Here is a 23,982-nt window from a genome sequence, read left to right as displayed (position 1 = left end):
GGTCCCATGAGCTTGGTCAGCACCACGTTGAGCTCCCACGCCGGGGCCGGAGCCTTCACCGGCGGGAACGATCTGAACAGTCCCTTCATGAACTCTTTCACCAGACGATGAGACCACAAGGACGTCCGGCCCGTGGTTCTGGTGTATCGGGAGATCGCAGCAAGATGAAACTTGATGGACGCGTGTGCCAGACCAGCTTTGGCCAGCGTCAGCAGGTACGGCAGTACTTGGGGAGCCGTAATCCGTAGAGGGTTAATCTTCTGTGCGTGGCACCAGACAGAGAACCTCTTCCATTTGTGTCCGTAGCATTTAAGAGTCGAGGACGCCCTGGCCTTTGCAAGAACCTCTCTGCAATCGGCCGGTATGTCGTATCCTCCAAGCTCTTGCGCTGCAGGAGCCAGGCCTGCAAGTTCAGCGACTTCGGGTCGTGGTGGAGGATGGCGCCTCCTTCCCTGGAGAGTAGATCCGCGTCCGCCGGCAGCTTGATCGGCGGGGACGCTGACAAGTCCAGAAGGTCCGGGAACCATATCTGCCTCGGCCACGCAGGTGCGACGAGGATCATCCTGCACCGTGACCTCTTGAGCTGGTTGACGAGCCGGATTAGCAGAGGCAAGGGAGGGAACGCGTAGAGGAACAGGCCCTCCCAGGGGAACGAGAAAGCATCGCCCATGCTCCTCGTCTGGGGAAACCTGCTGGCGAACCTCCGGCACTTGGTGTTCGTCGCCGTCGCGAACAGGTCGATCTGGGGTGAGCCCCACCGTCGGAAGAGGCGATCCACCAGATCCTGCCGTAGTTCCCACTCGTGGCACGAGCGCAGCTCCCTGCTGAGTGAGTCGGCGATGGTGTTTTTTATCCCTGCCAGATGAAACGGCACCAGAAAAATCCCTTGGGCGACGGCCCAATGCCACAGGTCCTGCGCCTCCTTGGACAGCGCTGGGGACCTGGTTCCGCCCTGTTTCCTGATGTAAAACATGGTGGTGGTGTTGTCGGTGAAGATCCTCACCACCTTGCCCTTGAGGGACGGAAGGAAGGACCTGAGGGCCCAAAACACTGCACGGAGCTCCAGGACGTTGATATGTAGGGACTTCTCCGTCGGGAGCCAGAGTCCCCTTGCGTGCAGATTTTCGGTGTGCGCTCCCCACCCTTCCAGGGAGGCATCCGTGGTCACAGTCTCCTGGTGGGCTGGGGTCTGGAAGTCCATGCCCGCCGTCAGATGCGCGCGGGTGCCCCACCACCGTATCGCTCGTCGGAAACTCTCGTCGAGCTTGATCCTTTCCTCGAAGCTGCCCGTCGTCTGGATCCAGCGCGCATCCAGGAATTCTTGCAACGGGCGCATCCGGAGCCTGCACATGGGAATGAGGTAGATGCAGGAAGACATCATCCCGAGGAGGGACTTGATGGACCTCACTTTGGCCGCGTCGGCCACCAACATCCGTTGCACCTTGCCCAAGATGGTCCTGGTCCTCTCCTCCGACGGGGAGGCCAGAAGGGACACTGTGTCGAGCCTCGCTCCCAGAAACAGTGCGACTTGCGCGGGCACCAGGTGGGATTTGGCGTAGTTCACGGAGAATCCCAGGTCCGTGAGGAGTTGGACGGTCCTTGCCGTGTGGACCACGGCGAGCTCCCTCGTCTTGGCGCGGATGAGCCAGTCGTCCAGGTAGGGGTAGACGTGAATCCCCCTCGCGGCGCAGCTGCGCCGCCACCGGTGCAAGGCACTTGGTGAATACCCTGGGTGCCGACCGTAGTCCGAAGGGAAGGGCTTTGAACTGGTAATGACGCCCTTGGACCACGAATCTGAGGAATTTGCGGTGCCCCTTTAGGATGGGAATGTGGAAGTAGGCATCCTCCAAATCCAACGACGATAGGAAGTCTCCTTCCTCCAGCTGACCCAGGACGTGCTGGAGGGTGACCATCCGGAACTTCTGCGCCTTGATGAACTTGTTCAGACGTCGCAGGTCTAGGATGGGGCGCCATCCTCCCGTCTTCTTCTTCACGAGGAAGTATCTCGAGTAGACTCCGGAGCCCCGAAGCCTCTTTGGGACGAGTTCGATGGCGCCCTTTCTGAGCATCGCCTTTACCTCCAGGAGAAGTTGAGGGACGTGAAGTTCTTTCCTGGCCACGGGGGGGGACGCGCGGGCACCTTCTTTGAAACTCGAGCGCGTGGCCCCGGGCCAGGGCGTCCAGCACCCAACGGTCGGTGGAGATGGACTCCCACACGCTGACGAAGCCCGCCAGCCGGCCTCCCACCGGGGTGCTTCGGTGGGGGCCCGACCCCACGGCCGGTTCAATCCTGCTTGGACGCGGCCTTGCCGCCTTGACCTCCTTGGCGACGACGGCGGGGTCCGCTAGACTTGCCTCGTCCTCTGTAGGCCTCTTGCGACGACGAGCGGGCCGCTTGACGGTAGGAAGCGAAACCGCCGCCGGAACCTTTGGAGGTGCCCTTGCCTCCGCCGCTCCGAAAGGGCGTCCGTCGTTGCAGGACTCCAAGGGCCCGGGCCGTCTCCGTATCCGCCTTGATGGCCTGAAGGGAATCGTCCACTGTCTTCCCAAACAGGTTGTTCCCGTCGAAGGGCATGTCCAGGACTCTGGTCTGGACGTCCTGCCGGAAGTCCGTAGCTTTGAGCCATCCACGACGTCGAAGGCAAACGCCGTTGCCCAGCTGGCGGAACCCAGTGTCGGCGATGTCCGTCGCCACGGTGATGGCGTGGTCCGAGGCCACCTCACCTTCCTGCAGGATCTCAAGGGCCTCCGCCCTCTTGTCGTCCGGCAGAAAATCCAGCAGGGGAGCCATCTTGTACCAGAGCTCCCTGTCGTAGCGGGCCACGATAGCCAAGGCGTTGGCCGCTTTAATCGTCGTCGCTGCCGACGAGATGACTCTACGCCCCATAGTATCCAATTTCTTTCCCTCGCCGTCCGGCGGGGAAGTCGATGTGGAGGCCGCACCCCCCCCCGCTTTCTTCCTGGCTGCCGCGGAGACGACGGAGTCCGGGGTAGGCTGCGCCCGGAGGCATAGGGGGGCCGTGTCCGGGACCCGGTACTTTTTCTCGTACCGGTCTCTTCTAGCTGGCGTCGTGGAAGGGTTCTTGAGGAGGGAAAGGCCCTCATCCCAAATGTCGTCCAACAGAGGCACTGCGAGGACCGTCTTCCTCTTGGCCTCGCGCCGCTGATAAAGGAAGCCTTCCTTTTTCTTCTCCTCAGGGCAGAGTTGGAAAAGCTCGGAAGCCCTGGAGATCATGGAGTGGAAAGATCCGATCTCGTCGGGCGGAGAGGCCCTGGTGGGAGGCGACGACGGAAAATCCTCGTCGTATGCCTCGTCGTCCGTACCCGTCGCTGCCGTGTCAGTCCCCGTATCATCCCCTCGGGTGGACGGCGAGGAGGGCTGGAAGGGGCGCGACGGTTGAAAAGGAGGTGGTGGATGGATCCTTCTTTTCTTGGTAGGGGGAACACCAGAAGGTCCCGGTTCTGGATCCCCCGACGGGAGAGGTTCCTCCGTCGGTAACGGTAGCCTCGTCCTTATCTCGGAGCATAAGGACTGTATGGCCAACAAAATGGCCGCCGAGTTGTCTTGCGGCGCTGGCAGAGGGGAATCCGACGGGCGAGCAGGGGCCCCGTCGGTATCCTCGACGATGTCGTCGTCGTCACCTGCGTCGGGGTCCATTCCGACGGGCTGGCCTTCTTCCACGCCTAGGCCGTGGCTTAAGACCTCGATCAGCTCCTCTTCTGAGGTTGAGGCCGACTCTACGACGACGCCCTGCCCCCCCTTCTTCTTCCCCACGGAGGGTTTCACGGGGGTCCTATCGATGGGCACAAAGGAAGACTCCCTCCGAGGAGGCAGGGAGATTCTGGGCCCTGAGGTCGCCACCACTGGTGCAGCCACCACAGGCTGAGCCAGGGCCGCCGCGACCGTTTCGATAGAGGGCTTGGTCGGATGGATCAAGGCCTTCACCACCTTAGGTGCGCTCACCACCTTATCCTTGAGGGAGGGGGCACTGCCACGCTCCTCCTCTGCCTTAGAGCTCGACCGGGGCCTCTCCAGGAGCTTCGCCGGGTGCTCGGCCTTCCTCTTACCCGACCCAGAGCGTTGGCTCGTGGTTGATGGTGCCGGGGAGGGTGCGCCCTGCCTGGCGCCCGTAGAGCCCGACCGTTCGGCGCTCCCGGTGCCAGCGGACTCGCGGTGCTTGGCCTTATGTTGGGCCCCCGTCGCCGGGGCGCCCTCAAAGGTCTTAGAAGACCGCTCGGATTTCTTCTTCTTCTCGCCAGACGGGCTCTTACCCTCCAGCCAGTTGGCGAGACGTTGATGGCGGTCCTTCATGGTCCGTTCCGACATGTTGCCGCAAAACGCACAGTCCTTCTCCACGTGCCTCTTGTCCTCATGAAGGCAGTAAAGGCAGAAAGAGTGTTCGTCCTCCTTGAAGACGTTCTGCAGCTGGCATCCAGGGCAGACCCTGAACAGCTTTCCGGGCGTCGAGCTTCCCTTCTCCTGGGCCATCTCCGAGACCGGGCCTGAGAAGCTTCTGGAGTCCTCCGAAGTGTAGCTCGACGAAATCTTCACCCTTGAGGGGCACAGATGAATCCGACACGGGTCCCCGTTGATCGGATGTAGGATCGGTGGAGCTTGAGGCTCTTTTGACCGAAAGAATCGAAGTTTTTTGTAAAAAGCGCGAAAAAATAGCACTAACGCTCGAGAGCAATAGCACGAGGATCCCAACACATGAACGTGCGGTAAAAATCTGAAGATGGCTGCCAGAGGCGGTGCTTAGGTAGAGGGCAGTCATTGGCTGTGGTCAGTATGACGCAGAGACCAGTGATTGGTTATTACTACGAAAGACAGATCAGAAACGAAACTGATACTGGTTTTTTCTTTACCGAGGATTCCCAGCCTGACGACAGGGAATATTCATGAGCATGTGAATCCATGCCAGACCCCATGCTGGAGAAACTCCCTGTGCTTAGTTTCCTAGGAGACCCAAATGCACTCTGTGGTGATTGGCTGGCTGAGTGACAGCTAGGCTGGAAAAAATGGGAGAGAACTGAATAAAAGGAGTCTTTAGGCTTGGAAGGCAGAGTCGACCACTGGACGAAGGAACCGAAGAGCAGCTTCAAGAGGATGCCTCCTGGACCGTTGGTTTGCCTGGTGAAGCCCTGCTGGCACTCCAAAACGCCAAGTTCGCATCGGCAGAAGCCCCTGCAAGTACAACTTCTCCCTTTGAGTTGGTGGGACCAATTAACTCCAAACACAGACACCTCGGAGCAGGTTGAATTTCCTCAGAGTTGCTCCAGGAAACCGTATAGCCAGGGAGAGGGACACCAAGATTGTGCGTTTTACTTTTAAGCTGGCCTAAAGCTTTTGGAAGATCCTCTGTACTCCCACAAAGTAGGACAGACCAAGCCTGCGCCCCATCAGCTGCGTACTGGACCCCAGAAGCAAGGACAGTCCACCTGGACAGCCAGGAAATGCGAAACAGCCACTGAAAGTGAAGTTTGCTGGTTGCGGGTTTTGACAGTACTAGTGCATTGCAGGAGTCCCCCGATGTCCTCCCTCATGTCCCCATGGCTGAGGCCCAGGAACAGTCAGATCTGCAGAGCTGCATAGGAACAGATATCATCAGCTGCATCTTTTCTTCTTTACCAAGCTACTGTACAACAAGTCTAAGAGAGTCTAAGAGAACTTACCTCTTAATGTAGAATTGCTTGTAACTTCCACAACTCACAAGTCTAATCAGCTTGTGGCCCTACATTCGATTCTTCTTTTCATCAAAGACTCCTAAGCACTTGTGCAAAGACTTTTCCATTTACAGAAGTGCTGTATTCTATCCAAGACTTTTGCCCATTAACTTTGGCTTTGTCTATTGAATTGAATGACTCTTATAGTGAACTTTGAAAGTATCTGCACGGCTTAAGAGGATTTGTGGTCTCTTGTGTTCTAATAACCTTTGCCTTTCACCATCTTTTAAAGTGTGTTCTGAATGCCAACAGTAAGATTTTAATGTAACCAGAACCCTTGTTACTGAAGTCACCTGTGGGTGTAGGTTGGGTCTGTGGGCCATACCAAAAGGGTCTTGTCTGATTCAGAAACTCAAAGTGTACAGTATTCAAGTATATTTGTGTGTTATTATTCTATTGCTCCCTTCTGAAGAAGGCAATCTTGAGTGTAAGAGTTGATTTGAATACATGTAACTGTTGAATACCTGTAACTGTGAATCTCTAACTCCACTACAGCTCATATTTCCCCCCCTTGAGAGGAGCCTGGTTGCTCAACACGCTACCAAAATTGAAGTACAAGCTTATACCAAAGGTTGGGTTGCCTATACCTGGAGTCGTAGTCGGTTGTAGTGTTCCCAGAGGGTACTGCATTCAAACTTTGCCTAACATCCCTTCAGTTCATCTATCTGTGTTTTTAAGTTTAGTAGAGCTGTCTCGGTACCGTGATTAGGTCTAAAGCCCAACTGTCGAGCTCCAAGGAGGTGATGCGACTCAAGGTGCTCCTGAATTAGGATGCAAGCCACTTTGTCAATGATCTTGAGTAAAAATGGTACAGTGGTGATTGGCCTTTGGTTGGTCGCGATTGAGGGATCCAGGGACTGTTTTTTCAGGAGGGTTAAGACCCATGACTCCTTTAAATTGCAAAGGACAATACCAGCTGTGAACTAGGAATTGATTTAGTTGTGAAAGGCACCAGGTCTCTAGCGGAATCCGTTATTATCTGTGCCGGGCAACTGTCTCCTTGGCACTTAGACAGTTTAAGTGAGAGGATGACATTTTCAACCTCATGTGACGAGACTTGGGAGAAGCTGAACTGGTTTGGAGGTTTGCTGTACTGTGCTTATCTAAGATGGGTAGGTTAGCTATTTTATTGGCAATCTTACTTTGGAGTAAGGAGATTGTTCTGTAAGGCGTTCTGGATACTTGTGCACCAGGGTTTATCCTCGAGACATTCGTCTTTGAGGGATGGGAGCTTCCATTTTCCTTTGAATGGTAAACAGTTCCTTAGAGATTGAGCTGGCTTTAGTGATCCTCTCATAGGATTCTTGTTTGGTATGTATTATTTCCTCTTTGTAAAGGCAGCTAGGTTGATCAAGTTGGTTTTGTTTTCCTCAGTGGAGAAGAGTTTCCATAGTGATTCAAGCTTTTTTTTTGTTCTCAGAGTTTTTAAATGGGGGGTGAACTAGGAGTTCAAATGTGTTTTTGGTTTGCTTTTCCGTATCTAAAGTGGAGTAAGAACATTGAGAGCTTTTGTCATGTAGCATTATAGGCATCTACTAGGTTATCTGGACTCGTTGAGTTTCGAAGTAGGTTAAGAGAAGACATGATGAGCAGAATGAGCTTATCTGCGGTAATATTCTTTTTGTTTCTAGTAGGGAGGGAGCGATTGGAATGACCTTGGAGATATTAGCTGGCAAGGTGAAGGATAGCAAACGGTGATCAGTCCAGGATTGAGGTGTTATCGATGTGATAGATGTTACAGTTGTGGTCAGCTACCCAGTCAAGGGTTCTCCCTTGGTCGTGGGTGGCTTGGGTCACTCTTTAGGTAAACCCCAGTTCTGTTAAGAGCATTAGAGATTTCTAGAACGTGGTGATCACTGGGATCCTGGAGTCCTAGGTTAAAATGTAACAGGAGAATTTGTGAGGTCAGTTTAGTATTCGCCGTGAGAATTACAGAGGTCTTCTTCAAATGACCCAATCGGTCCTGGTGGTCTATATATTCGATATATTGTTAAAGTGTCTAGAGTTGGAGATTGGTACTTTAGCTGCGAGTAGTTCACAAGAGGTTATGGCTGGAGAGGGGTTTATTCTCATAGCCAAGTCAGATTTGGCAATGAGAGCAATGCCTCCACCTCTAGAGTCGGCTCTGTCAGCTCTTATGATTTCATAGTTATCAAGAATAGCTAGGAGGAGGGCAGGGCCAGTGGCAGCATAAAGCCATGATTCGGTTATAGCAAGGAAGTCCTAGTTCTCAGCAGTGATCAGATCTGCTATTTCTGTTGGATGTGCCACTAGGGATCTGGCATTGATTAGGGCGCCCTTGATGAGCAACATGTCCTTGGATGCTGACTGCAGTTTGTTCCGGTATGTTTTGGAATGAGGGTGGATGTGCCGTTGATTGTAGAATGCGATTTACCATGGCATGTTTTGAGATTTGTTTCCGACACAAGTTTTGTTTATGATGTTGTTACTATTGAGGGTGGTGGTTAGTTTTGATGATGTAATTGGAGGGCGGTTTGTGGAACTTAGACTGGCCCAGCGTCTAGAATTTCTGAGTGAGAGCATGGTAAATTAGTTTGATTAGTGGGATAGGTGTTACGGTATGAGGGTGGCGTGTGAATAAAACCCATACTGTTGGCGTGCCCTGACTGGGTAGTGTAGGTCGGAAATGGTGCGGCATAGCGACATTGGACGGTTAGGGGTGGATGGTCACCTTTGAGCCGAGGGTACAAACTGGTAGGTATAGTTACTGTAAAGAGCTGGATACCCTTACTAGTCCGAGCAGTCCTAAGGTATTCACAGTTGTTTGGGGCTGGTGCACACTCTTCTAGTATGCTAGCTAGTGAAGCATACAATAATTTTAACAGCAAAAACCTGATGCTAGCAGATACATAATGCTAGCAGTGGACAGTGGAATTGTTATGACAGCACTGTGGAGCACAAACATTGGGAGAAATGGCAGAAAATATCTACGTGACTCAGATGTCTCAGGGTTCACTTCTTACAATCTGTGGAGAGCAGCAAGAATTCATGACAAAGTGCAAGTCTGTATGGCAGTAGACTCTGTATAGCATCACATACCACAATTGGTGCAAAAGGTGGCTATCCACATCATACATATGAGAACGCCATAGTGCAGTTTCCTGGATGGGCTAGAGGCACAAATCAGCAGTGCTAACAAGTTAAGTCCGGTAAGCTCTAGGCGATGCAATAGTCAGAAGGTAAGGCAATATGGAGAAGTATAATGTACATCAGTCATACGCAAAGATTCAACGGACATGTAGTTGGTGTCAGTTTGCTCGTATATTCCGTTGATGTGTACGGAAATTATGCATGTCTTGAAGTAAGGAGAATCACATTAAGAGAATACAGTGTAAATGCGACATTCCTCCAATCACGCTACGTGAAAAGGCATCTTTGCAGAGTCAATTCGCAGAGGAAATGATTTGGTGAGAATAGATCAGGCCGTACTGGGCGTTAGGGAAATACAGAATATTCAGACGGTAGTGATAATGTTCGATTAGCAATGCTGAAGTTCACAAAAATGAGGTGGAGGTCACAATCTGTATAAAGCATGGCAATTTAGCATCCATTATGAGAGTCAATGCAAGGAACAAGTTACTTACCTGTAACGGTTGTTCTCCAGCATGGGGTCTGGCATAGATTGACATGCTCATGAATATTCCCCATCTTCAGACTGGGAATCTTCTGTAAAGAAAAAAATCAGTTTCACTTCAGCACTATCTTTCTCCTAACAACCAATCACTGGTCCCTGGGTCATACTGCTCGCATGCACAACCACAGGAGGTGGCAAGGCTCAACATTAAGCATTTCAACAACTCAACATTAACCATCTCTTAACTGCTCACCAGGCTCACCGTTAAGCGAACAGTTTGCGCAGTACTGCTTGGCCGAATCTGGACTCCTCCTTGGAATCCCGGTCAATGAGGTAGAATCTCATGAAGGTGTGTGTCGACGACCTCGTAGCAGCCCTGCAGATGTCCAGCAGGGCCACACCAGACAAATGCTGAATTTGCAGCGATCGCTCTGGTCGAATGGGCTCTCGGACGGCCAGACAACTGTTGGTTTGCCAACCGATGACAATGGGTGATGCGGCCGGAGAGCCATCTGGAAATGGAAGCCTTGGAGAGGGCCTTTCCTTGGTTCACACGGCCAAAGTTCACAAACAGCTGTGATGTCTTCCGAAAACTCTTTGTGCGGTCCACGTAGAACTTCAGCACTCGATCCACATCCAGCGAGTGCAAAGTCCTTTCAGCCGGCGACGGGGGAAAAAAAAAAACAGGCAACACCAAGGGCTCATTGAGATGGAAGTCCGACCGCACCTTGGGCATGAAGGAGGGGTGCGTACTCAGCACGACCCGACAGCAAGTACAGCAGCACTTGAGAGGCTGTAATCCATAGAGGGCTTATCTTCTGTGGACAGCACCAGGCGGTGAACCCCTTCCATTTATGTCCGTAGCACTTAAGAGCCGAAGAAGCCCTGGCAGTCCGCCGGGATCGCATATGCTCCGAACTCTAGTGCTGCAGGAGCCAGGCCTGCAGGTTCAGTGGCCCTGGGTCGTGATGCAGAATCGTGCCCCCTTCCCTGGACAGAAGGTCTGCGTCCACTGGAAGCTTGACTGGAGGGGACGCCGACATGTCCAGAAGGTCTGGGACCCATATCTGCCTCGGCCACGCCGGTATGACGAGGAGCATACTGCACCGGGACCGTCTGAGTTGACTGATGAGTCGCAGAAGCAACAGAGAAAACTCAGAGGAACAGGCCGTCCCAGGGGAAAGAACACATCCCCCCCCATGCTCCCCGGCTGGGGAAAGCTGCTGGCGAACCTTCCGGCACTTGGTGTTCCTCGCCGCCGCAAAAAGGTCGATCTAGGGATTGCACCGTCGTCGAAAAAGTAGACCCACTTGATCCTATCGCAGCTCTTACTCGTGGCAAGAGCGCAGCTCCCTGCTGAGTGAGTCGGCGACAGTGTTGTTCACTCGTTAGTTTGAGATTTTAATTGGGTTCGATTTCCCTGGGCTGTCGAGGGGATTGGAAACTCCTGTTACTATATCGCAATATAATAGCAAGTGTGACCACCCTCTATTTTGACATACATGAACATCTCAAAAAAGCAAAGTCAAAACAACTCCTTGGTTTGGAGGAAAAAGTGGGAGGTATCTTGCTTAGGTTGGATTTAACAGAAACTCTCATTCAAAACCCTATGAAAGTCAAAAAACTAGAAATGAGCGATTGGATCCAAACAATCGACGGAGTAAGGAATCTTAATCCACCAAATCTCTTTTTGAAGGTAGATCGAAAGCTTGGTACTCTCCCACGCTACCTCCAAAAATTCTCTGAACAAAGTATAAGAAATAATTTTCTCAGACTTAGATTGAATATAGCTTATACAGGGGAAATTCTGGCCCGAAGAAACCAGGGTGATGAAGCAAAAAACTCTGTAGGAACTGTGACTCTCCGAATCTACAATCACTCAAACATCTGTTATTGGAGTGTGAAGGTACCTGGGACACAAGACGGTTACTGGGGAGATTCGTAACTAGAGAGGAGAGTTTATCACAGGATTCTTTTTGGGATAGATTGATCACTGGTCAAGAAATTATGCTCACTACTGCAATAGTAAAAGTTTTGGAAACATTTTCTATACTTGTGAACTATTAATCTATAGGACATCGAAATGAGCATAATAAGACAAGTTTGATCTATCTTCCTTTTTCACCTCGGGGGTTTTTTCAGATCATTTTCTGTAAGCTTATTCATGTTTTATTTTGTTTGTATTTAATTTTTCTGTTTCATCTGACAATTTTAAATAATGATTGTTTGTAAAGGTTTTTCTGTAAAACCAAAAAAAAAAAGTTCTTCACTCCTGCCCAATGAAAGGGTACTAGGAACATCCCCAGGGTGACGGCTCAGTGCCACAGATCCTGCGCTTCCTTGGAGAGGGCCGGGGATCTGATGCCTCTCCTGCTTCCGAATGTAGAACATCATGGTGATGTTGTCGGTGAAGACCTGCACCACCTTGCCCTTGAGGGACTAGAGGAATGAAATGAGGGCCCAAAACATGGCCCGGAATTCCAGAACGTTGATGTGCAACGACCTCTCCTCTGGTAGCCGAAGGCCTCTTGCGTGGAGATCTCCAGTGTGCGCACCCCATTCCTCCAGGGAGGCTGTTACACTCACCTGGTCTCTGCTGAGGCGTTGGGCCACGGTTGCAGCCCTCCCAGGGGTGATGTCGCTCGGGTCCGTCTTCATCCTCTGTGCTTATGTGGTGACAGGCAATGCTGCTTGGAACTGCTCCTGCATGGAGAATAGGGGGCGTGAGTATGCCAGCTTGTGTGCCTGATCCCCTTCCAGACCCCTTCTCCCAAACCGTGGTACCCGTGGGATGCGCAGTCCATGGAAAGCTCACCTGTTTAGTTTTGGTGAGCACTCCGTCCTGCTGCTTCTGGCAGGGGCGCTTGTACGATCTGGACCAAGTTCCTTCACTGGTCCCTTGCGTGGTAGTCCAGTCCTGCTGCGACTAAGCCACTATATACTTCAGATAAGTGTTCCCGTTTGCCTTGGTCTTTCCTCGTATGCTTTTGTTGTATTGTAAAGTTTGTTGTCTTGTATTGCTGTCCGTTCCACTTTTGAGGTTTGCTCTGTTGCTTTCTTCCTTTGCAGGTGATGTTGCCGGCCCGGCAGAAGCTGTGGATCTAGAGGCGACAGACGGAGGAAATGCAGAACGAAGCTGCAGCGGTACAGTAGCTGGTAAATTGTTAACTAGGGGGCGCGCGGGGTTCAAATGCGGCGCCGCCCTAGGACGGATGTTCTAACCTGGCCCTCCTTCAGTGTCCGAGTTCGTGGATGCAGAGTGCGGTGCTGCGGCGTCGGGATCAATATCACTGGATGTTAGGAGATGAAGCACCGGTTTCCTGGAGGCGAGTATGCAGAAGAACGCCTGGTTTCAAAAGGTAAGTAAAGTAAACTGGTGCAAGCGGTGGGGAGCGTCACATTGCACGCGAGTGCAAAGTAACACGAAGCACAGGCCTTAAGGATGGAGCAGCTTATGTAATTGAGCTTCTGAAGCCACACCCACCAGGTTCAGCCTGCCTGCCACACCCAATGAGTCAGCACATGAGGATGTTCTCTGGAATAAAGGCTTTCAGCTCCGGGAAAGTTCTTGTAAAATAAAAGCACTCCTGCACTGAAATAAAGTAAGAGCACTCCTGCACTGAAATAAAGTGTTCCTGCTTAAATCTCTATATGAGCCTGGCGCCTTTGGTGCCAGGGCTGAGTCCAGCCAGGGTCCCTGTGTTTACAGGGACCAAAGGACATAAGTGAGTCAAGTGACCCATTGCCCCCATCACTAGATGGTGTGGTTTGTGTGTTCTGGGGCCTGTGGCCATGACGGAGGCGTCCGTCGTCACATCTCCTGATGTGCTGGGGTCTGAAAGTCCATGCCTGCCGCTAGATGCGCATGGACACCACCACCGAATTGCTTGACGGAATCTCGTTGAGGGCGATCTTGTCCTCGAAGCTTCCCGACACTTGTATCCATGGGCGTCGAGTAACTTGCAGCGGCCTTATCCACAGCCTGCACAGCTGAACGAGGTAGATGCAGGACGACATGCCGAGCAGGGACTTTAACCTCACCCTGGCAACTTCCATGGTCAGCCGCCGTTGTACCTTGCCCAGGATGGCTTTTATCGTGTCCTCTGAGGGTGAGGCCAGGCTCGCACCGTGTTGACCCTGAACCCATGAACAGAGCGTCCTGCGATGGCACCAAGCAGGACTTTGCATAATTTATCGATAACCCCAGTTCCGTGAACAGGCGGACGGTCCTCGTTGTGTATTTGACGGAGAGTTCCCTTGACTTCGCTCGGATGAGTCAATCGTCTAGATAGGGGTAGATTAGATTTGGATCCCCTGCAGGCGCAGCCGCCACTGGTACTTTAAGACCCTTGGAGCCGACTTCAAACCGAAGGGAAGGGCCTTGAATTGATTGTGCTGTCCTTGGACAATGAAGCGCAGAAACACTCGATGCCTCTTGTGGATGGGGAAATAAGCATCCTCCAAGTCCAGCAACTCCAGGAAATCTCCTTCCTCCAGCTGTCCGAGCACGTGCTTAAGGGTGACCATCCAGAACTTCTGGGACTTGATGCATTTGTTGAGGCAGCAGAAATCTAGATTGGTTCGCCAAACGCCAGTCTTCTTTCTGACGAGGAAGTACCTCAAGTATACTCTGGAGCCCCGGAGCCTCTTCGGGACGAGTTCTATTGCGCACTTTTTCAGCATCGCTCGTACCTCTAGAAGCAGTTGTGGAACGTGGCTTTCTTTCCTGGCCACAAGTGGAAAACAGGGTCACTTCCTTTGGAATTCCAGGGTGTGTCCGTGGGCCAGAGCATCCAGCACCCAAAGGTCGGTGGAGATGCACTTTCATACGCCGAATTTCGCCAGCCGGACTTCCATAGGGGTGCTCATGTGGGGGCCCGACGACACAGCCGGTTCAGTCCTGCTTTGCAGAGGCCGTACCACCTTGGGCCCCTTGGTGATGATCATTTCCTGCGGCCTCTGTAGACTTCCTGGGACGAAGAACCGGCCGCTTGACAGTACGAAGAAAAGCTGTCACCAAATCCTTTGGAGGCACCATGGGACTTGCCTCTGGAGGCCCGAAAGGACGGCCATCACTGTTGGTGTGCCCAAGGCACAAGCCGTCTCGGTATATGCCTTGATGGCTTGCAGAGATTCGTCCGTCTTGCCGAACAAGTTGTCCCTGTCGGTGGGCATGTACAATGCCCTTGTCTGGACGTCTTAACGAAAATTGGTGGCCTTCAGCCAACCTCGCTGACGAAGGCAAATGCTGTTGCCCATCTGGCGGAACCCAGTGTCAGCGATGTCCGTGGCCACCGTGATGGCATGGTCCAATGCCACCTCGCCTTCTTGTAGGATTTCAAGGGCCTCGGCCCTCTTGTCGTCTGGGAGGAAGTCCAGGAGAGGGGCAATTTTACACCACAGCTCCCCGTCGTAGCGGGCCACGATGGTGAGAGCGTTGGCCCCCTTAATGGTCATTCCCGCCGAGATGACCCGTCCCATGGCATCTAGCTTCTTTCCCCTCGCCGTCCGGTGGGGATGTGGAAGTCGATGCCGCGACCCTGCAGATTTCTTCCTGGCCGCCACCGAGACCACAGAGTCCGGGGACGGCTGCGCTCCGAGACACTTCGGTGCAGAGTATGGAACCCAGTATTTGTTCTAGTAACCGTCTCTTCGCCAGGGTCGAGGTGGGGTTCTTCAGGAGGGACAGCCCTTCGTCCCAAATGTCGTCCAACAGCAGAATCAAGAGCACAGTCTTCCTCTTGGCCTCTCAACGTTGATAAAGGAATCCCTCTTTGTCCTTGGGGTTGAACTGAAATAGCACCGAGGCCCTAGAGATCATGCCATGGAAGGAGCCGATCTCGTTTGGGGGGGGACGCTCGAGCCCTGGGAGATCTATTCCGTCGTCGGGGGAGGGGAGGGATGGAGGAGGATGGACTCGTCTCCTCTTAGCTGGTGTATCCTCTGAAGGTCCAGGCGCCAGAACACCCGTCAGGGGCGTGGGCTGCCGTGTCCGTATCTCAGTGCACATGTGCAGAGCTTGCAGGATGTCCACAGACTTGTCAGTCAGTGGTGGAGGTGGTTGCGACGGGAGCGTCTGAAGTGGCGTGGTGTCCGGTTCCTCACCGCCCTGCCGTTCCTTGTCGGTTCCCTCGTCGCTCTCCCCATCTGCCTTGTCGGGGTCCTTCCCGTAGGACCGGACCTGGACACCCTTCTCCTCAGGCACTGTTAGGCTTGAAAGCTCCTCTTCGGAAGAGATCTCCGAGTCCAGCTGGACCACTGCACCGCCCCCCCTCTTCTCGGCCGGGGTAAGTCTTTGGGAGATCGGCATAGTCTTCACGGGAGTCTTCTCAACAGAAAGGACGATTCCCTCCGGGAAGGCAGGGAAACTCGTCTTGGTGGATGTCTCCTGGGAATCCGCATCCGCGGCCTTCGCTAGGGAAACCACCACTCCCTCAATAGAAATATCCGCTCGGTGAACCTGGGCCTTCACGACCTTGGGTGCGTCTGAGGTCTTCACCATGGAGGGAGGGTCAGTGCCTCACTCCCCCTTGGCTTTCTCCGCCGGAGTCGATCGGGCCTTCTCCAGAAGGTTACCCGGGTGCTCAGACTTCCTTTTCTTCGCTGAGCCGGAGTGTTGGCTCGTGGTTGACAGCGTCAGTGATGCTGCACCGACCCTGGCTGCTGCGCAGCCCATACCAACGGCACTCCCGGTGCCTGCAGACTTGCGGTGCTTTGCCTTCTGTTGGGCCCCGGTCGCCCGAGCGCCCTCAAAGGTCTTGGAAGACCGCTCAGATTTCCTCTTGGGAGAAGTAGGTTGCCGGGGCTAACCTGCCACCGGGTTCTTTTGTCTCCAGCCACTCAGCAAGCCGCTTGCGACTGTCCTTCATGGCTTGCAGAACGCACAGCCCTCCTCCACGTGCGATTTCTGTCTGAGTGTAGGCAGTAAAGGCACCAGGAGTGCCCATCTTCTAGGAAAACGTTTGTTATTCGACATCCTGGGCAGATCCTGAACAGAGGCGTCAAGTCTCCCTTATCTTCGGCCATGTCGGCGCGGGGTAGGCCTCAAGAATCTTCTGGAATCCTGCAAGAAGCAAAGTTCGAGAAAAATCACCCGAGGGGTGTACAAGCTTCCGAAAACAGGTCCCCGTTGATCAGATGATGAATCGGTGGAGCTTGAGGCTCAATTGGCTGAAAAAAATAGAGAAAACTCTCTAAAACAAACGCAATACAAAAAAATGTTGCCTCTGAGGGCCTCTGAAGAATCCAAAAACGTGTCCCAGTTAATCGGAAAATGGATCAATGGAGCTTGAGGCTCGATTGACCGGAAAAATAGAGTATACTCTTAGGAAAAAAAAAAAATAATAAAAAAAAAAAAATAAAAAAAAAAAAGAAATCGCAAAACACAGTAAAAGCTCGAGAGCTATAGCACGAGGACACCAAACACTTGAACGTGCGATAAACATCTGAACATGGCTGCCAGAGGAGGGGCTTGGGTAGAGGGCAGTCATTGGCTGGGGGCAGTATGACCCAGAGACCAGGGATTGGTTGTTTGGAGAAAGACAGTTCAGAAGTGAAACTTTTCTTTACTGAGGATTCCCAGCCCGACGACAGGGAATATTCATGAGCATGTGAATCCATGCCAGACCCCATGCTGGAGAAAATGAGTTAATCCCTTCCTGGAAGGCCGACACAACACCTAAGCAGAGGAGAGAAGAGTCATTCAGGGAGCCTAGGCCAGCCAATGTTAAGTAAGCAAAAGTCAAGGTGAACTGAAGCACTGTGTTTTAGATGTCTTTGTAGAAGAAGAAATTCAAAGTAGGGCCAAAAGCTGATTAGGCTTGTGAGGTAAAGAAGCTGTTAGCAAATCAACAGGGGCAACCGAGACAAGTCTCCAACAGGGACAAGCAAGGTGGCACAACAAGAAATGTTCTCAGACTTTACAGTACCTTTAGGTTGAAGAGAAAGTGCAGCAGCTGACTTCTGTTCCCGTGCAGCTTTGCAAATCCTGCTGTTCCTGGGCATCAGTCGTGCGGACAAGAGGGAGGACTTCTGGGGACTCATGAACTGCAATGCGACGGTCACCGCTTGCAACCCGCAATCTTCAAACAAGTGGCACTACAGTGTTTCAGCTCCTCGTGTCTACCGCAAATAGCAGCACTGCGGTGCCTGACTGTCGAGATGGACTTTCCTTGCTTCTAGGGTTCCGCACTCTGTTGAGGGGGCTCAGGCTCGGTCAGTCCTGCTTCCTGGGAGTCTGGAGGATCTACCTGGAGCTCTTGGATAACTTAAACACAACAACCATAATCTGGTGTTCCTCTCCCTGGCGTTTCGGTTCCAGCAGCAACTGGAGGGGAATTTCAACTAGCTCAGAGAGGATGTCCAGGTGGCTTACTTTGGAGTCGATTGGTCCCACCAACTCAAAGGAAGAAGTCGTCCTTGCAGAGGCTTCTCTGTCGGTACATATTTGGAGTTTCAGCACAGCAGCAGGGCTACACTGGGCAAACCAACGGTCCAGGAGTTGCAGCAGGTGTTCTCTTCAAGTTCTTCAGATTCCTTCGTCCAGTGGTCGACTCTGCCTGCCAAGTCAAAAAGCCTCGCCTTTTATGCAGGTTTCTCCCATTCATTCCCACCTAGCTGTCAGTCAACCAGGGGGATGATTGTCCTTGCCGGACAGCCAGCCTGCCAATCCCCTAAGAGTGCATTCTGGTCTCCTAGAAGACTAAGAACAGGGAGTTTCAAGCACCTCCCTCGGTTCCTGCCCCCGCCAGACACCCTGGAGCCATAGGTGGGTTTCACTTGCGAATCCTGCCAAAGAAAACAAAGGGACCAATCCTGGTTTGGTGCGCAGAGTAAATCCCAAGACGGACCTTTCCACAAAGAAATTGTGAAAAAAAGACAACCCTTGGGTGCTTTACTGCAGCAGCGACCGCAGCCCGCAGTAAATGCACACCACGGTAGTTAAAAGTAAACCACTGCCACCAACCATTCATCAAGGAACTTAATGAGAAGCTAGAAAAAGGGGATACTAAGTAACCCCTTCAGCACCCTATTGTAAGATAGTGTGTGCTGGGTCTAGAATGTTACAAGTGTAAGCAAAGTCAATTTCACTTCACTACTCTTGGAAACAGTAGTTAATCCAAGAGAAGGTATTTAAACCTTGAACAAAATCTAAAAGACTTCCCTGCGTCACTTCACTGAAGGTGCTGTGTGACACAATGTAAAAGATGATGCCTATGGAGTTTGTCAGACTAAAATACGTGAGTGGGCAAAAGGGTCACACTCTCCAACTTAAAAAAGTTCTCAAAATCCAGCAAAGTTGCTGGGTGTCTCTAAGGTGGACGGAATTAGCACATTTCTGAGAATTCTCCATAATAGGCACTTGTGAAATTATTGCAAAGTACTTACATAACTTTTGTTGGTTTTGTTTTATTTAGTTTACCTGAAACAGATATTCTGAAAAGTTTTTACAAAAGATGTACTTGCCTTTGAATTGCATACTGCCATCTAAAAGTATTACAAAGTGGCTTACTTACTGTCAATGCACTGGTTTTTCTAAAGTTACTTGATCTACCTAGTTGTACGTTAGGTAAGATTTATTTTGTTTTACTGGTGGATTTGTCCTTATACCTTTTAGTGGGAAGCTTTTTCCACACTCACAGAATCCAACTCTTTTTGGGTGTCATTTTTTTAGACTCTCCATAGTGTCTTTTTAAAGTTATCCTCTGACAACATTTTGGCAATAAGTGCCTGTTGTTGCTCCGTTGCACTAGGGGCTCCCCTTTTAACTTTCCCTGGCTAACCTTGAGAGAACTACAGTTCCCAAGGGTAGAAAGGATCTTGGGATCCCTTTTACATTTTAGTTGGTGAAACAAGCACACCTAATCTGGAGTGCTGGGGAAATACAAAGTATCCCATTTCACACTAAAGCAAAATTCTGTTACAGGGACAAGCTAACTTTCAATGGCTGGTGGCATTGATGTTTTACTCTTTTGGTGCACCTTTACCCATCGGTGCTCATTCTGCCATAATACCCTGGTCTTGTTTTTTCCCCCCATTTTACTGTTTCTTGTCCTTCCTTCCCCCGACATCCAGGGTGGGATATTCCTTTGTGCGATTTTCAGCTTCAGCAAGGCAGGAAGCAAGGGAGTAGTCCAAAACTCCACAGCCCTTTGTCTTCCTCCTTGCCTGAATAAGGACAAATCCCAGAGGGGGGGGGCCCCCCCCCCCGACTGTCCTGATTGGACAACCAGACCGCACCTGGTTGTAAAATGCAGGGAGAGAATGCTGAATATGTGCTGCAATTCCTGTTAAATACTCTGAACTGTGAAGCTGAAGACAAGTCGACCACTGGTACGAAGGAAAAGCAGCTGAGACTATTTCCAGCAACCGGAGAGCCTGCTCTGTAACCTGAACCTGCTGTAGCCCTTTCTTCCAATCGAGCAGTGGGCTCAGAAAACTACAACCCCAACCCAGTGCCTGGTGAGACCCACTAGACTCAAGAAGACCTGCATTTTGAGCCATCCCACGCCGTGCTGCGACCTTGAAGGGCTGCAATACCCCAATACCCTGGGACCTCGAGCCATTGTGCGGTGCACAGTCTTCTGAATTCCGAATCTCGCTGAAACTTTGCGGGCATCCTGTTGGATCTCCAGAGACACAAATCAAGTCTGATAATCCCCTCACCAGAGTGCTGGACTTTTGTAACGAGAATTCGACCAGCGATATTCTGTCTTCTGTGCTCCTGTAAAAGGCACCAAATCCACAGAGCTGCATCTAGTCGCGAGGAACACATTGCCTAGAGCCTTCCCCGTTGATCCTTGCAGCAAAGTCCCTTCCAAGGTCCTGTTTTCGGTCACAACGACAAGGAATCCATCTACCAGGTTTTTGGCTGCAGATCCTGACGTTCTCCTGCTGGAAAAATCTTCTGTGATGAGGTACTGTGCTGGCTTGGATATTTACTTGCCTCAAGTCTCTTATGAAGCCCTGTGTAGTTGTGGGGGGTTTTCTGCGATTGGGAGGCCTCTCGTTCAGTTCACCAAGTCCCACTGCAGGAATCCTCCTAGGGTGTCTTCTATGAAGCCACTGGACCCTTAACTCTAGAGTAAAATACTTACCCGTTTGAACAGTCTTCCTTAGGAACTCTGACTTTTGCTAAGAGCGTATCCTGACACTGCCTGTTAGACACTAGACCCTAGTGACCCCCCCCCCCTTCTGACAATGAGAAAAGTCACACTCCAAGAAAAAGGGACAGCCTTTTAAATGATTAAAGGATTGGGCCTTTTGCCTAGAAAACAGAATAAGTGTTTAAAAGTTACTTACTTGTAAAAGAGTTGGTTGGTAACTAACTCGGAGTGAACAGTTACAAACATTCGTCCTTACCTTGAATGTGTGTTGCACTTTTCTGAAAAGTGTATGCAACATCTTTCTTTCCTTCGAAACTGTTCCGACATTGTAACAGAAAATAGATGCAAGGGTATATTACTCACCTGTGATTTGGTTGTGCCTCTTCCCAAAAGTAATGCTGTTGGTTTCACTTCATTATTGCAGCCTGGTTGCTCAGTCTATGCAACCATGACCTCGGGTGGTAAAGCCTTCTATTAAGAGTGGAGTCTTGTACTGCCTCAGTTGAATGGCTTTACTAAACCCTTAGTTTGACTTCAGAAACACTGTCCTAACCATTTATATACAAAATAAACCATTATTTTGATATACCCTTTAGTCTGTCAGTGTTTCTTTGGCCTATGTGTGTATACTCCAAGTTTTCTGTACCACTTACAGCCCTTTCTCCCGCCTAAAATAAGCCTGACTGCTCCGCCATTGCTACCAAGATACTTGTGTGGTCCAGGCCTACATTAAGAGTTGTAGTCCTGTGTCCCAAGTGTGATTCATCTAAAGTCCTAACTTTGGTGGACTTTTCAAAAACTCCCCAACAAGAACCAAGAAAGAGGCAGGGGCTACACAGAGTGTGAGCACCTCTGCAAAAAGGAGCTGACCAAAGGCCAAACCAACAAACACTAAACGGGACTGGGGGGAAAAGGGTCAGATGACCAACAATACTGGTTGGTACGTAGGACTACCACTCAGACTATATCACTCCGACAGGAACCATACAATTAAAATTCATTTGAAACAAGATTGTTTCAATTAGCAATTGATATAAATAAAACACTTAAAATATTTCAATAAACCAGTCATATGCCAACGTGCATAGTACCTTAAAACCTGTAGTGCTAGGTTATTTGCACAAGAGCAATGGCTACAACATTTAGGTACAGGAAACTATGCTACTAAAGTTCTTCATCACAAATTGCCTTCAACATGCTATAGGTACTTATATAGCGCACTGTCACTAACGGAATTGGTCCCCAGGTGCTCTGGAGGATCTGTAAACAGGAAGGACGGGTGTTAGGGAGAATTCCCATAAATGGCTGATTTCCCTTACCTAATGAGTCCCCCAGCAGCTATGCTGGATTTGTAGGATTTTTTTTTTTCACCTGGTAGGAGTGTGCACCTTTTTCCCACTATTACTTGAGCTGTGCTGTGTGTGTTTTCAATGTGTGTGATCTTGAGCACTGGAGCCTCACCTACTCCATGGCCTCATATTTCCATGTGTGTTACACAGCACCTTCAGTGCAGTGACACAGGGTTGTCTTTGAGACTTTCCACTGACTCCATTTTTCTGGGGCCGACTACTGTCCCCCCAGAAACATGTAAAGTTGCCATCAACTTTATGTAGTCTCTTTAAACCACAGGCCCAGTACACCCCCATCTTACATGGAGTATTGGAAAGGGTTAATTCTTATCCCTTATTGTCTGTACCTCTTGGAGCCTTGTTTCGCTCCGTTAACATTAAGACTTGGCTAGTGGCAGTGGTAACTACCCTAACCTTCCTACCGCGAATATCTTACATAAACGTGGTATTGTTTTGTGCTATTATATTAGCCTCGATCATAAACCCGCTTGACCAAATACATTTTATTTTGTCCCCGGCTAGGTTTATTCGCCATTTCTTATTGTTAGTCTTTCTCGTGTTTTTCTATGCGCGCCAAACCGGGGATGATTCCTTTGCTCGGTGCCTTTTTGCGGGCTACTGCACAGAAGCCCTCCTTAAGGCACCTAAAAGTCTAGGTAGACAGGATGTGAGGGAGGGGTCTCCGGACCCCTGCCATGGGTTCCCTTGGTAACCCAAGTCGCACTCCTGTTTGATTGGCCGAGGGGACTGTTCTTGCCAGGACAGCCACCCTGCTGTGTGATTGACAGCCAGGCTGTATGAATGGTGGAAAACTGCATAAAAAGCAGGTCTCTGGGACTGGAAAGGCAGAGTCGCCACTGGAAAGAAAGAGCCAACGAGGAACTGGAAGAAGAGGACCCCTACAACGACTGAACCGCCCGGTGAAGCCCTGCTGCAGGTCCGAATCTTCAGAATCCGATGACAGAAGATACTGCAGGAAACCTCTTCCCTTGAGCTGGTGGGATCAACCAGTTTGCCCAAACTACAAGCCAGGACCCCTCCTCTGGTCGATTTCGCTGCACAGAGCTACAGTGGGCCGGATAGCCAGGAAGATCGGACCCTGCTTGGGTTTTAAGGAGCGCACCTTTTATTCGTCGTTTTGCTCTGCTGCTGGCTTCTTCCCTGGGTGGCGCAGGACTCTCCAGTCTTCCTACTTTGTGTCAGTCCGACAGTCGCTTCAGGAACCGTGAGCCTGCAGGAACCACCAGGAACATACGCCGCAGCTACAGCTCCCTCTCCGTTTTAAGGTACTGTGCAAATCTGGTTGTCCGTTTCGTTCAACCGCGGTAGAAGAGTTTGCAATATTTTGCCAATCCGAGGGCTTGTCCTTCTCTTTGAACTATATTTTCTACCAACCAACCTCGTCCGTAATCTGTGCCACAAACTTTACCACGAACTACCCTGAACTGTGTGATCTTGAGCAAAAGACGTGACCCATTGACTTTGGCCCTAAGCCTTTTCTAGCTGATCTCCTCACTGTAGTTTCTCTTGTTCAATTGCCCTGAGTACTTGCCTAATTTCTAATAACTTTGTCTTTCCCTCCCTTTTAAAAGTGCCATTTTGCTCCCCCTTCAATTTGTGAGCTCAACTTGTCTGGAATTTAAGGGAAGTGGTGTGCTGTATTTATGATTGTGATTTTTAACTTGCTTAGAACTGTTGAGTAAATAAATATACGAAAAACAAAATGCAATACTCCGCAGTGACCACTGGATGTCGGACCTATGCACAGCATGTGATTCTAAGCAGATTAACAAACATCAGAAATATATTTATTTACTTAGAAACCTTGAGTCAGAGTTTGCCTGAATCATAGTAATTGCTGTCCTTTGTGTAACTATTTGATACTGCTAACTTACTCTTGAGATAAGTCTGGCTGCTCTGCTACCACTTTAACTGTGTAGTGTACAGGCTTGTATCAAAGGTGAAATTGTACTGTCACTTGTAGTCTTAATTGTGTGTAGTGTTCCCAAAGGGTACTGCATATAATTCTGCCCAACAACGAGAAGTGATGTGCTGTTGGCAGCTTCAGCTCGGTATACACCGAGCGCTGGCTTTGGTGCTAGTATCGGATGGGGCGAGACCTCTGCTGTAGATGTTTATGTGTTGTTGATGCAGTGTGGTAAAGTGCGTGCGGATTGCTGGGAGAGATGGTTGTGTGGCTTTGTGTGGT

At 50.7% G+C, this 23,982-nt stretch overlaps 1 protein-coding gene across 3 annotated transcripts in view; it reads right to left on the bottom strand.

Moving 5' to 3' along the window:
• The window catches only part of HCFC1 (host cell factor C1), a 771,113-nt gene that overhangs the window by 318,087 nt on the left and 429,044 nt on the right, over positions 1 to 23,982 (bottom strand). The window lies entirely within an intron of this gene.

The sequence above is a fragment of the Ambystoma mexicanum genome, chromosome 2p (assembly GCF_040938575.1).
Source record: "Ambystoma mexicanum isolate Mex_15411 chromosome 2p, UKY_AmexF1_1, whole genome shotgun sequence".
NCBI lineage: Eukaryota > Metazoa > Chordata > Amphibia > Caudata > Ambystomatidae > Ambystoma > Ambystoma mexicanum.
The sequence above is the reverse complement of the archived record's forward strand: the minus strand, read 5'-3'. Positions and strand labels throughout refer to the sequence as shown.